Source organism: Oreochromis aureus, linkage group 11 (genome assembly GCF_013358895.1).
Source record: "Oreochromis aureus strain Israel breed Guangdong linkage group 11, ZZ_aureus, whole genome shotgun sequence".
NCBI lineage: Eukaryota > Metazoa > Chordata > Actinopteri > Cichliformes > Cichlidae > Oreochromis > Oreochromis aureus.
The window spans coordinates 32,898,391-32,910,692 of record NC_052952.1 but is presented as its reverse complement, the minus strand read 5'-3'; the positions used below and the strand labels follow the sequence as shown (position 1 = coordinate 32,910,692).

General features: G+C 46.6%; 15 non-coding genes across 15 annotated transcripts; 6 read left to right on the top strand and 9 right to left on the bottom strand.

The window, feature by feature from the left end:
* Positions 1-83: 83 nt before the first annotated feature.
* On the bottom strand, positions 84-156 carry trnav-cac. The gene has a single exon. It is a non-coding gene; the product is annotated as a tRNA-Val (tRNA).
* Positions 157-755: 599 nt separating this feature from the next.
* trnav-aac lies at positions 756-828 on the bottom strand. Its single transcript has one exon. It is a non-coding gene; the product is annotated as a tRNA-Val (tRNA).
* A 798-nt stretch (positions 829-1,626) lies between these two features.
* Positions 1,627-1,698, top strand: trnaq-uug. Its single transcript has one exon. It is a non-coding gene; the product is annotated as a tRNA-Gln (tRNA).
* Positions 1,699-2,845: 1,147 nt separating this feature from the next.
* On the bottom strand, positions 2,846-2,918 carry trnav-aac. Its single transcript has one exon. It is a non-coding gene; the product is annotated as a tRNA-Val (tRNA).
* Positions 2,919-3,495: 577 nt separating this feature from the next.
* trnad-guc lies at positions 3,496-3,567 on the bottom strand. Its single transcript has one exon. It is a non-coding gene; the product is annotated as a tRNA-Asp (tRNA).
* Positions 3,568-3,718: 151 nt separating this feature from the next.
* Positions 3,719-3,790, top strand: trnaq-uug. Its single transcript has one exon. It is a non-coding gene; the product is annotated as a tRNA-Gln (tRNA).
* Positions 3,791-4,264: 474 nt separating this feature from the next.
* trnav-cac lies at positions 4,265-4,337 on the bottom strand. Its single transcript has one exon. It is a non-coding gene; the product is annotated as a tRNA-Val (tRNA).
* A 597-nt stretch (positions 4,338-4,934) lies between these two features.
* Positions 4,935-5,007, bottom strand: trnav-aac. Its single transcript has one exon. It is a non-coding gene; the product is annotated as a tRNA-Val (tRNA).
* Positions 5,008-5,807: 800 nt separating this feature from the next.
* Positions 5,808-5,879, top strand: trnaq-uug. Its single transcript has one exon. It is a non-coding gene; the product is annotated as a tRNA-Gln (tRNA).
* A 1,145-nt stretch (positions 5,880-7,024) lies between these two features.
* Positions 7,025-7,097, bottom strand: trnav-aac. Its single transcript has one exon. It is a non-coding gene; the product is annotated as a tRNA-Val (tRNA).
* A 799-nt stretch (positions 7,098-7,896) lies between these two features.
* trnaq-uug lies at positions 7,897-7,968 on the top strand. The gene has a single exon. It is a non-coding gene; the product is annotated as a tRNA-Gln (tRNA).
* Positions 7,969-9,115: 1,147 nt separating this feature from the next.
* trnav-aac lies at positions 9,116-9,188 on the bottom strand. The gene has a single exon. It is a non-coding gene; the product is annotated as a tRNA-Val (tRNA).
* A 795-nt stretch (positions 9,189-9,983) lies between these two features.
* trnaq-uug lies at positions 9,984-10,055 on the top strand. The gene has a single exon. It is a non-coding gene; the product is annotated as a tRNA-Gln (tRNA).
* A 1,141-nt stretch (positions 10,056-11,196) lies between these two features.
* Positions 11,197-11,269, bottom strand: trnav-aac. Its single transcript has one exon. It is a non-coding gene; the product is annotated as a tRNA-Val (tRNA).
* Positions 11,270-12,064: 795 nt separating this feature from the next.
* Positions 12,065-12,136, top strand: trnaq-uug. Its single transcript has one exon. It is a non-coding gene; the product is annotated as a tRNA-Gln (tRNA).
* Positions 12,137-12,302: the final 166 nt, after the last annotated feature.

The following is a 12,302-nucleotide window of genomic DNA, read 5'->3' as shown; positions in this document are numbered from 1 at the left end:
TAAAACAGAGAAAATGCTGGACAAGCAGAGTTGTCTAAACAGTGAACATCAATTCCCTTGTGACCAAAGAAGCAAAACATCCATGTTTCCGCCCGGTTTCGGACCGGGGACCTTTCGCGTGTGAGGCGAACGTGATAACCACTACACTACGGAAACAGTGAGTGATGACTTGCTTGGCTTTGCAATGTGTCTCAATGAGTAATCTGGCCAATCTGACAAATCTGATGGCATGTTACTATCATGTCCTTGAACGGAAGGAGCCATGAAGAAGAGACAGACGCTCGCTAGCAAGGAATCTGAACTATAGTCTCCATGTTAGGCTCACTTAAACTTTTGACATTTAGGAGTTCTCTGAAGCAAGCGCAGCACAACATATGCTGCCCTAAGAACCCCAGAACCTCGAGCAGCAGAAACTTTGCCTAAAGAGGCCATGTGTTTCATCGCGTTGTGCATTGGCTGAAAATAGGCCCAAGTCCTGTGCAGGCCAGCTAGAGCCACTCATTTCCAAGACCTTAGTCTGTGCCTGCATCTTCAGTAAATATGGTGACTCTAGACATGTTGATTTGTGTGAAATTTTCTGAAATTTGGGTTATAGACAACTTTTTAGCAACATGAGCATCCAAAGGTTACAAACGTCAGAGCCCTGAACAAGGTTTGAGTACTTTCTCTCCTGTGTGTCCCAAACAGCAGTACAACCCCACAAGATAAAGCAATGCCTGCAGGCAGACACTTTTGTATGGGGAAACAAGGAAGCATGTTTCCGCCCGGTTTCGGACCAGGGACCTTTCGCGTGTTAGGCGAACGTGATAACCACTACACTACGGAAACGGAGCGTGCGTGCCCTCTCCTCATTAGAGGGGCATTTCGATGCCTTCTTACATTTGAGGACTGTTATGACAGATCATGTAGCACTAGTGAGAAGCGGGAACTCCCATTTGTGTAATTTTTCAAGCATTCCCCAGTTATGGTTATATTGACAATCCAAATTGTGATCTCGAGACAGCATCTCTTCTCGTGGGAGCTGATCTTCTTGTTGACAAGCTCTTTGATGTTCTTTGTCTGGCTAGCACACAACCTACAGAAGACAAAGCCAAGAGACTTATTTGTCAATAGGGACGCAAGTAAAGCAGAGAAAACGCTGGACAAGCAGAGTTCTCTTGGACTAGCATCTCTTCTCATGGGAGCTCTTGCCTAGAAGACATTTTTGACTTGTGAGCGCACAGGTGGAATTGATGTTTTTCAAGCCCATTATAGGACTAGATTATTAGATTGACTAGGATGTGGGGAGAAATTCCACAGGGTCTTTTTGAATGATGGACTCCGTGCAAGAAATGCACGTGCGCGCGTGCGATTAAAGGGTGTGTGGTCATTCCAGGTAAAAGGCAGAGCAGAGAAGGAGACTGCTCACTCCCGTCGGGAATCGAACCCCGGTCTTCCGCGTGACAGGCGGAGATACTGTCCACTATACTAACGAGGACCTGCGGCGCTGCCAGAGTCACGTCAAGCTGGGATTCGCAGTAGGTATGACACGCAAACTGTTGTCGGCCATATAAAAATCTCCATCAGTTTACCAGGAACTACAGTTTTATGGGTGTTTGACAGACAACTTTTTTCTTCAGTCAGCAGGGTTCCATGGTGTAATGGTGAGCACTCTGGACTTTGACTCCAGTGATCTGAGTTCAAGTCTCAGTGGAACCTCATTTGGCTTTCTTGCCCTTTGCTCCACAGGTACATTAGCATTAGCACACGCTAGCATGAGAGTCTAAGGACTTAAAGAACAAGTTAGTGGCCCAGTCAATTCCACTCCTCTTCTGTTGACTGATCTCATCTGCGCGTGGTCTTCATGCCGCACCAAACCTGGCTCATGCTCTTCTGCTGCACTTTCCACTTCAGCGTCCCGCTATGTCTTTCATTGGCCATCTTTACTCAAGTCAACAATTCCCCTTCTACTCTTCTCACTTCTAATTCTGTTGCCACCACTGAAGACCCCGAGCTTCTGGTTGACAAGCTCTTTGATGTCCTTTGCTTGGCTAGCACACAACCTACAGAAGACAAAACTAGGAGACTTATTTCTCAATAGGGACGCAAGTAAAACAGAGAAAATGCTGGACAAGCAGAGTTGTCTAAACAGTGAACATCAATTCCCTTGTGACCAAAGAAGCAAAACATCCATGTTTCCGCCCGGTTTCGACCGGGGACCTTTCAGCGTGTGAGGCGAACGTGATAACCACTACACTACGGAAAACAGTGAGCGATGACTTGCTTGGCTTTGCAATGTGTCTCAATGAGTAATCTGGCCAATCTGACAAATCTGATGGCATGTTACTATCATGTCCTTGAACGGAAGGAGCCATGAAGAAGAGACAGACGCTCGCTAGCAAGGAATCTGAACTATAGTCTCCATGTTAGGCTCACTTAAACTTTTGACATTTAGGAGTTCTCTGAAGCAAGCGCAGCACAACATATGCTGCCCTAAGAACCCCAGAACCTCGAGCAGCAGAAACTTTGCCTAAAGAGGCCATGTGTTTCATCGCGTTGTGCATTGGCTGAAAATAGGCCCAAGTCCTGTGCAGGCCAGCTAGAGCCACTCATTTCCAAGACCTTAGTCTGTGCCTGCATCTTCAGTAAATATGGTGACTCTAGACATGTTGATTTGTGTGAAATTTTCTGAAATTTGGGTTATAGACAACTTTTTAGCAACATGAGCATCCAAAGGTTACAAACGTCAGAGCCCTGAACAAGGTTTGAGTACTTTCTCTCCTGTGTGTCCCAAACAGCAGTACAACCCCACAAGATAAAGCAATGCCTGCAGGCAGACACTTTTGTATGGGGAAACAAGGAAGCATGTTTCCGCCTGGTTTCGGACCAGGGACCTTTCGCGTGTTAGGCGAACGTGATAACCACTACACTACGGAAGCGGAGCGTGCGTGCCCTCTCCTCATTAGAGGGGCATTTCGATGCCTTCTTACATTTGAGGACTGTTATGACAGATCATGTAGCACTAGTGAGAAGCGGGAACTCCCATTTGTGTAATTTTTCAAGCATTCCCCAGTTATGGTTATATTGACAATCCAAATTGTGATCTCGAGACAGCATCTCTTCTCGTGGGAGCTGATCTTCTTGTTGACAAGCTCTTTGATGTTCTTTGTCTGGCTAGCACACAACCTACAGAAGACAAAGCCAAGAGACTTATTTGTCAATAGGGACGCAAGTAAAGCAGAGAAAACGCTGGACAAGCAGAGTTCTCTTGGACTAGCATCTCTTCTCATGGGAGCTCTTGCCTAGAAGACATTTTTGACTTGTGAGCGCACAGGTGGAATTGATGTTTTTCAAGCCCATTATAGGACTAGATTATTAGATTGACTAGGATGTGGGGGAGAAATTCCACAGGGTCTTTTTGAATGATGGACTCCGTGCAAGAAATGCACGTAGCGTGCCATTAAAGGGTGTGTGGTCATTCCAGGTAAAAGGCAGAGCAGAGAAGGAGACTGCTCACTCCCCGTCGGGGAATCGAACCCCGGTCTTCCGCGTGACAGGCGGAGATACTGTCCACTATACTAACGAGGACCTGCGAGGCGCTGCCAGAGTCACGTCAAGCTGGGATTCGCAGTAGGTATGACACGCAAACTGTTGTCGGCCATGTAAAAATCTCCATCAGTTTACCAGGAACTACAGTTTTATGGGTGTTTGACAGACAACTTTTTTCTTCAGTCAGCAGGGTTCCATGGTGTAATGGTGAGCACTCTGGACTTTGACTCCAGTGATCTGAGTTCAAGTCTCAGTGGAACCTCATTTGGCTTTCTTGCCCTTTGCTCCACAGGTACATTAGCATTAGCACACGCTAGCATGAGAGTCTAAGGACTTAAAGAACAAGTTAGTGGCCCAGTCAATTCCACTCCTCTTCTGTTGACTGATCTCATCTGCGCGTGGTCTTCATGCCGCACCAAACCTGGCTCATGCTCTTCTGCTGCACTTTCCACTTCAGCGTCCCGCTATGTCTTTCATTGGCCATCTTTACTCAAGTCAACAATTCCCCTTCTACTCTTCTCACTTCTAATTCTGTTGCCACCACTGAAGACCCCGAGCTTCTGGTTGACAAGCTCTTTGATGTCCTTTGCTTGGCTAGCACACAACCTACAGAAGACAAAACTAGGAGACTTATTTCTCAATAGGGACGCAAGTAAAACAGAGAAAATGCTGGACAAGCAGAGTTGTCTAAACAGTGAACATCAATTCCCTTGTGACCAAAGAAGCAAAACATCCATGTTTCCGCCCGGTTTCGGACCGGGGACCTTTCGCGTGTGAGGCGAACGTGATAACCACTACACTACGGAAACAGTGAGTGATGACTTGCTTGGCTTTGCAATGTGTCTCAATGAGTAATCTGGCCAATCTGACAAATCTGATGGCATGTTACTATCATGTCCTTGAACGGAAGGAGCCATGAAAAAGAGACAGACGCTCGCTAGCAAGGAATCTGAACTATAGTCTCCATGTTAGGCTCACTTAAACTTTTGACATTTAGGAGTTCTCTGAAGCAAGCGCAGCACAACATATGCTGCCCTAAGAACCCCAGAACCTCGAGCAGCAGAAACTTTGCCTAAAGAGGCCATGTGTTTCATCGCGTTGTGCATTGGCTGAAAATAGGCCCAAGTCCTGTGCAGGCCAGCTAGAGCCACTCATTTCCAAGACCTTAGTCTGTGCCTGCATCTTCAGTAAATATGGTGACTCTAGACATGTTGATTTGTGTGAAATTTTCTGAAATTTGGGTTATAGACAACTTTTTAGCAACATGAGCATCCAAAGGTTACAAACGTCAGAGCCCTGAACAAGGTTTGAGTACTTTCTCTCCTGTGTCCCAAACAGCAGTACAACCCCACAAGATAAAGCAATGCCTGCAGGCAGACACTTTTGTATGGGGAAACAAGGAAGCATGTTTCCGCCTGGTTTCGGACCAGGGACCTTTCGCGTGTTAGGCGAACGTGATAACCACTACACTACGGAAACGGAGCGTGCGTGCCCTCTCCTCATTAGAGGGCATTTCGATGCCTTCTTACATTTGAGGACTGTTATGACAGATCATGTAGCACTAGTGAGAAGCGGGGAACTCCCATTTGTGTAATTTTTCAAGCATTCCCCCAGTTATGGTTATATTGACAATCCAAATTGTGATCTCGAGACAGCATCTCTTCTCGTGGGAGCTGATCTTCTTGTTGACAAGCTCTTTGATGTTCTTTGTCTGGCTAGCACACAACCTACAGAAGACAAAGCCAAGAGACTTATTTGTCAATAGGGACGCAAGTAAAGCAGAGAAAACGCTGGACAAGCAGAGTTCTCTTGGACTAGCATCTCTTCTCATGGGAGCTCTTGCCTAGAAGACATTTTTGACTTGTGAGCGCACAGGTGGAATTGATGTTTTTTCAAGCCCATTATAGGACTAGATTATTAGATTGACTAGGATGTGGGGGAGAAATTCCACAGGGTCTTTTTGAATGATGGACTCCGTGCAAGAAATGCACGTAGCGTGCGATTAAAGGGTGTGTGGTCATTCCAGGTAAAAGGCAGAGCAGAGAAGGAGACTGCTCACTCCCGTCGGGGAATCGAACCCGGTCTTCCGCGTGACAGGCGGAGATACTGTCCACTATACTAACGAGGACCTGCGAGGCGCTGCCAGAGTCACGTCAAGCTGGGATTCGCAGTAGGTATGACACGCAAACTGTTGTCGGCCATGTAAAAATCTCCATCAGTTTACCAGGAACTACAGTTTTATGGGTGTTTGACAGACAACTTTTTTCGTCAGTCAGCAGGGTTCCATGGTGTAATGGTGAGCACTCTGGACTTTGACTCCAGTGATCTGAGTTCAAGTCTCAGTGGAACCTCATTTGGCTTTCTTGCCCTTTGCTCCACAGGTACATTAGCATTAGCACACGCTAGCATGAGAGTCTAAAGACTTAAAGAACAAGTTAGTGGCCCAGTCAATTCCACTCCTCTTCTGTTGACTGATCTCATCTGCGCGTGGTCTTCATGCCGCACCAAACCTGGCTCATGCTCTTCTGCTGCACTTTCCACTTCAGCGTCCGCTATGTCTTTCATTGGCCATCTTTACTCAAGTCAACAATTCCCCTTCTACTCTTCTCACTTCTAATTCTGTTGCCACCACTGAAGACCCCGAGCTTCTGGTTGACAAGCTCTTTGATGTCCTTTGCTTGGCTAGCACACAACCTACAGAAGACAAAACTAGGAGACTTATTTCTCAATAGGGACGCAAGTAAAACAGAGAAAATGCTGGACAAGCAGAGTTGTCTAAACAGTGAACATCAATTCCTTTGTGACCAAAGAAGCAAAACATCCATGTTTCCGCCCGGTTTCGGACCGGGGACCTTTCGCGTGAGGCGAACGTGATAACCACTACACTACGGAAACAGTGAGTGATGACTTGCTTGGCTTTGCAATGTGTCTCAATGAGTAATCTGGCCAATCTGACAAATCTGATGGCATGTTACTATCATGTCCTTGAACGGAAGGAGCCATGAAGAAGAGACAGACGCTCGCTAGCAAGGAATCTGAACTATAGTCTCCATGTTAGGCTCACTTAAACTTTTGACATTTAGGAGTTCTCTGAAGCAAGCGCAGCACAACATATGCTGCCCTAAGAACCCCAGAACCTCGAGCAGCAGAAACTTTGCCTAAAGAGGCCATGTGTTTCATCGCGTTGTGCATTGGCTGAAAATAGGCCCAAGTCCTGTGCAGGCCAGCTAGAGCCACTCATTTCCAAGACCTTAGTCTGTGCCTGCATCTTCAGTAAATATGGTGACTCTAGACATGTTGATTTGTGTGAAATTTTCTGAAATTTGGGTTATAGACAACTTTTTAGCAACATGAGCATCCAAAGGTTACAAACGCGTCAGAGCCCTGAACAAGGTTTGAGTACTTTCTCTCCTGTGTGTCCCAAACAGCAGTACAACCCCACAAGATAAAGCAATGCCTGCAGCCAGACACTTTTGTATGGGGAAACAAGGAAGCATGTTTCCGCCTGGTTTCGGACCAGGGACCTTTCGCGTGTTAGGCGAACGTGATAACCACTACACTACGGAAACGGAGCGTGCGTGCCCTCTCCTCATTAGAGGGGCATTTCGATGCCTTCTTACATTTGAGGACTGTTATGACAGATCATGTAGCACTAGTGAGAAGCGGGAACTCCCATTTGTGTAATTTTTCAAGCATTCCCCAGTTATGGTTATATTGACAATCCAAATTGTGATCTCGAGACAGCATCTCTTCTCGTGGGAGCTGATCTTCTTGTTGACAAGCTCTTTGATGTTCTTTGTCTGGCTAGCACACAACCTACAGAAGACAAAGCCAAGAGACTTATTTGTCAATAGGGACGCAAGTAAAGCAGAGAAAACGCTGGACAAGCAGAGTTCTCTTGGACTAGCATCTCTTCTCATGGGAGCTCTTGCCTAGAAGACATTTTTGACTTGTGAGCGCACAGGTGGAATTGATGTTTTTCAAGCCCATTATAGGACTAGATTATTAGATTGACTAGGATGTGGGGAGAAATTCCACAGGGTCTTTTTGAATGATGGACTCCGTGCAAGAAATGCACGTGGCGTGCCATTAAAGGGTGTGTGGTCATTCCAGGTAAAAGGCGGAGCAGAGAAGGAGACTGCTCACTCCCGTCGGGGAATCGAACCCCGGTCTTCCAGCGTGACAGGCGGAGATACTGTCCACTATACTAACGAGGACCTGCGAGGCGCTGCCAGAGTCACGTCAAGCTGGGATTCGCAGTAGGTATGACACGCAAACTGTTGTCGGCCATGTAAAAATCTCCATCAGTTTACCAGGAACTACAGTTTTATGGGTGTTTGACAGACAACTTTTTTCTTCAGACAGCAGGGTTCCATGGTGTAATGGTGAGCACTCTGGACTTTGACTCCAGTGATCTGAGTTCAAGTCTCAGTGGAACCTCATTTGGCTTTCTTGCCCTTTGCTCCACAGGTACATTAGCATTAGCAGACGCTAGCATGAGAGTCTAAGGACTTAAAGAACAAGTTAGTGGCCCAGTCAATTCCACTCCTCTTCTGTTGACTGATCTCATCTGCGCTGTGGTCTTCATGCCGCACCAAACCTGGCTCGTGCTCTTCTGCTGCACTTTCCACTTCAGCGTCCCGCTATGTCTTTCATTGGCCATCTTTACTCAAGTCAACAATTCCCCTTCTACTCTTCTCACTTCTAATTCTGTTGCCACCACTGAAGACCCCGAGCTTCTGGTTGACAAGCTCTTTGATGTCCTTTGCTTGGCTAGCACACAACCTACAGAAGACAAAACTAGGAGACTTATTTCTCAATAGGGACGCAAGTAAAACAGAGAAAATGCTGGACAAGCAGAGTTGTCTAAACAGTGAACATCAATTCCTTGTGACCAAAGAAGCAAAACATCCATGTTTCCGCCCGGTTTCGGACCGGGACCTTTCAAGCGTGAGGCGAACGTGATAACCACTACACTACGGAAACGGTGAGCGATGACTTGCTTGGCTTTGCAATGTGTCTCAATGAGTAATCTGGCCAATCTGACAAATCTGATGGCATGTTACTATCATGTCCTTGAACGGAAGGAGCCATGAAGAAGAGACAGACGCTCGCTAGCAAGGAATCTGAACTATAGTCTCCATGTTAGGCTCACTTAAACTTTTGACATTTAGGAGTTCTCTGAAGCAAGCGCAGCACAACATATGCTGCCCTAAGAACCCCAGAACCTCGAGCAGCAGAAATGTTGCCTAAAGAGGCCATGTGTTTCATCGCGTTGTGCATTGGCTGAAAATAGGCCCAAGTCCTGTGCAGGCCAGCTAGAGCCACTCATTTCCAAGACCTTAGTCTGTGCCTGCATCTTCAGTAAATATGGTGACTCTAGACATGTTGATTTGTGTGAAATTTTCTGAAATTTGGGTTATAGACAACTTTTTTTAGCAACATGAGCATCCAAAGGTTACAAACGTCAGAGCCCTGAACAAGGTTTGAGTACTTTCTCTCCTGTGTGTCCCAAACAGCAGTACAACCCCACAAGATAAAGCAATGCCTGCAGGCAGACACTTTTGTATGGGGAAACAAGGAAGCATGTTTCCGCCTGGTTTCGGACCAGGGACCTTTCGCGTGTTAGGCGAACGTGATAACCACTACACTACGGAAACGGAGCGTGCGTGCCTCTCTCTCATTAGAGGGCATTTCGATGCCTTCTTACATTTGAGGACTGTTATGACAGATCATGTAGCACTAGTGAGAAGCGGGAACTCCCATTTGTGTAATTTTTCAAGCATTCCCCAGTTATGGTTATATTGACAATCCAAATTGTGATCTCGAGACAGCATCTCTTCTCGTGGGAGCTGATCTTCTTGTTGACAAGCTCTTTGATGTTCTTTGTCTGGCTAGCACACAACCTACAGAAGACAAAGCCAAGAGACTTATTTGTCAATAGGGACACAAGTAAAGCAGAGAAAACGCTGGACAAGCAGAGTTCTCTTGGACTAGCATCTCTTCTCATGGGAGCTCTTGCCTAGAAGACATTTTTTGACTTGTGAGCGCACAGGTGGAATTGATGTTTTTCAAGCCCATTATAGGACTAGATTATTAGATTGACTAGGATGTGGGGAGAAATTCCACAGGGTCTTTTTGAATGATGGACTCCGTGCAAGAAATGCACGTGGCGTGCCATTAAAGGGTGTGTGGTCATTCCAGGTAAAAGGCGGAGCAGAGAGAGACTGCTCACTCCCGTCGGGAATCGAACTCCGGTCTTCCGCGTGACAGGCGGAGATACTGTCCACTATACTAACGAGGACCTGCGAGGCGCTGCCAGAGTCACGTCAAGCTGGGATTCGCAGTAGGTATGACACGCAAACTGTTGTCGGCCATGTAAAAATCTCCATCAGTTTACCAGGAACTACAGTTTTATGGGTGTTTGACAGACAACTTTTTTCTTCAGACAGCAGGGTTCCATGGTGTAATGGTGAGCACTCTGGACTTTGACTCCAGTGATCTGAGTTCAAGTCTCAGTGGAACCTCATTTGGCTTTCTTGCCCTTTGCTCCACAGGTACATTAGCATTAGCAGACGCTAGCATGAGAGTCTAAGGACTTAAAGAACAAGTTAGTGGCCCAGTCAATTCCACCTCTTCTGTTGACTGATCTCATCTGCGCGTGGTCTTCATGCCGCACCAAACCTGGCTCGTGCTCTTCTGCTGCACTTTCCACTTCAGCGTCCCGCTATGTCTTTCATTGGCCATCTTTACTCAAGTCAACAATTCCCCTTCTACTCTTCTCACTTCTAATTCTGTTGCCACCACTGAAGACCCCGAGCTTCTGGTTCACAAGCTCTTTGATGTCCTTTGCTTGGCTAGCACACAACCTACAGAAGACAAAACTAGGAGACTTATTTCTCAATAGGGACGCAAGTAAAACAGAGAAAATGCTGGACAAGCAGAGTTGTCTAAACAGTGAACATCAATTCCCTTGTGACCAAAGAAGCAAAACATCCATGTTTCCGCCGGTTTCGACCGGGACCTTTCGCGATGTGAGGCGAACGTGATAACCACTACACTACGGAAACGGTGAGCGATGACTTGCTTGGCTTTGCAATGTGTCTCAATGAGTAATCTGGCCAATCTGACAAATCTGATGGCATGTTACTATCATGTCCTTGAACGGAAGGAGCCATGAAGAAGAGACAGACGCTCGCTAGCAAGGAATCTGAACTATAGTCTCCATGTTAGGCTCACTTAAACTTTTGACATTTAGGAGTTCTCTGAAGCAAGCGCAGCACAACATATGCTGCCCTAAGAACCCCAGAACCTCGAGCAGCAGAAATGTTGCCTAAAGAGGCCATGTGTTTCATCGCGTTGTGCATTGGCTGAAAATAGGCCCAAGTCCTGTGCAGGCCAGCTAGAGCCACTCATTTCAAGACCTTAGTCTGTGCCTGCATCTTCAGTAAATATGGTGACTCTAGACATGTTGATTTGTGTGAAATTTTCTGAAATTTGGGTTATAGACAACTTTTTAGCAACATGAGCATCCAAAGGTTACAAACGTCAGAGCCCTGAACAAGGTTTGAGTACTTTCTCTCCTGTGTGTCCCAAACAGCAGTACAACCCCACAAGATAAAGCAATGCCTGCAGGCAGACACTTTTGTATGGGGAAACAAGGAAGCATGTTTCCGCCTGGTTTCGGACCAGGGACCTTTCGCGTGTTAGGCGAACGTGATAACCACTACACTACGGAAACGGAGCGTGCGTGCCCTCTCCTCATTAGAGGGGCATTTCGATGCCTTCTTACATTTGAGGACTGTTATGACAGATCATGTAGCACTAGTGAGAAGCGGGGAACTCCCATTTGTGTAATTTTTCAAGCATTCCCCAGTTATGGTTATATTGACAATCCAAATTGTGATCTCGAGACAGCATCTCTTCTCGTGGGAGCTGATCTTCTTGTTGACAAGCTCTTTGATGTTCTTTGTCTGGCTAGCACACAACCTACAGAAGACAAAGCCAAGAGACTTATTTGTCAATAGGGACACAAGTAAAGCAGAGAAAACGCTGGACAAGCAGAGTTCTCTTGGACTAGCATCTCTTCTCATGGGAGCTCTTGCCTAGAAGACATTTTTGACTTGTGAGCGCACAGGTGGAATTGATGTTTTTCAAGCCCATTATAGGACTAGATTATTAGATTGACTAGGATGTGGGGAGAAATTCCACAGGGTCTTTTTGAATGATGGACTCCGTGCAAGAAATGCACGTGGCGTGCCATTAAAGGGTGTGTGGTCATTCCAGGTAAAAGGCGGAGCAGAGAAGGAGACTGCTCACTCCCGTCGGGAATCGAACTCCGTCTTCCGCGTGACAGGCGGAGATACTGTCCACTATACTAACGAGGACCTGCGGGCGCTGCCAGAGTCACGTCAAGCTGGGATTCGCAGTAGGTATGACACGCAAACTGTTGTCGGCCATGTAAAAATCTCCATCAGTTTACCAGGAACTACAGTTTTATGGGTGTTTGACAGACAACTTTTTCTTCAGACAGCAGGGTTCCATGGTGTAATGGTGAGCACTCTGGACTTTGACTCCAGTGATCTGAGTTCAAGTCTCAGTGGAACCTCATTTGGCTTTCTTGCCCTTTGCTCCACAGGTACATTAGCATTAGCAGACGCTAGCATGAGAGTCTAAGGACTTAAAGAACAAGTTAGTGGCCCAGTCAATTCCACTCCTCTTCTGTTGACTGATCTCATCTGCGCGTGGTCTTCATGCCGCACCAAACCTGGCTC